Source organism: Scylla paramamosain, chromosome 19, assembly GCF_035594125.1.
Source record: "Scylla paramamosain isolate STU-SP2022 chromosome 19, ASM3559412v1, whole genome shotgun sequence".
Lineage (NCBI taxonomy): Eukaryota > Metazoa > Arthropoda > Malacostraca > Decapoda > Portunidae > Scylla > Scylla paramamosain.
Window position 1 is genome coordinate 17,033,642 of NC_087169.1, and position 864 is coordinate 17,034,505.

Genomic DNA, 864 nt, shown 5'->3' on the forward strand with positions numbered 1-864 from the left:
GTGTGTGTGTGTGTGTGTGTGTGTGTGTGTGTGTGTGTGTGCGCGTGTGCGTGTAGGCGTGGCGTTACTGAGGGAGGGAGAGAAGCAGGTATGGATAGTTTTGTGTACGTAATAATTAAGCAGGTGTGTAGGTGTGTAGCCACCGAACTTACCTGTCCCAACGCTACATATACGGTAGGCCAATTATACACACGCACAAATACACACACACACACACACACACACACACACACGCAAATATACTTAAAAAGGGAGGTATCAGATTGTGGCCTTGAGTATGGGGGGGGGGGAGAGGTGGAGATGGGACTGGGTGTTGTCTACCTGTGTGGTGAGGAGTAGGAGGAGGAGGGGGAGGGGGAGGGGGAGGGGGAGGAGGAGGAGGAGGTGGGGGAGGAGGTGGTAAGCATAATACGTAAGTGATTCAGTTTGTCTTTGTCACTAATTGTTATTATTATTATTATTATTATTATTATTATTATTATTATTATTATTATTATTATTATTATTATTATTATTAAACTTTCTCTTCCTTCCTGATTACCAAATTTTCTGGGGTTTCACAAGAACAAACAAGAGAAATGGAGAAAGAGAAACATGAGGAGGAGGAGGAGGAGGAGGAGGAGGAGGAGGATGTTGAAATCAAGAAGGATGACAAAAGGAAGGAGAGGGAGAAAAAAAAGATAAAAAGAATAGAGGAGACAATACAACGTTAAAATAAATTATGCCGAGTCACTTTTTTTCCCAGGCGTGAGAAAAAAAAAAGAGAATGAATGAAGGAAAAAACAGAATACTTTATTTCCTCATTTCAGAATACACCTTTTCATTTTTCCGTTGTTTTCGTTAATATTTAATTTACACAGTCTT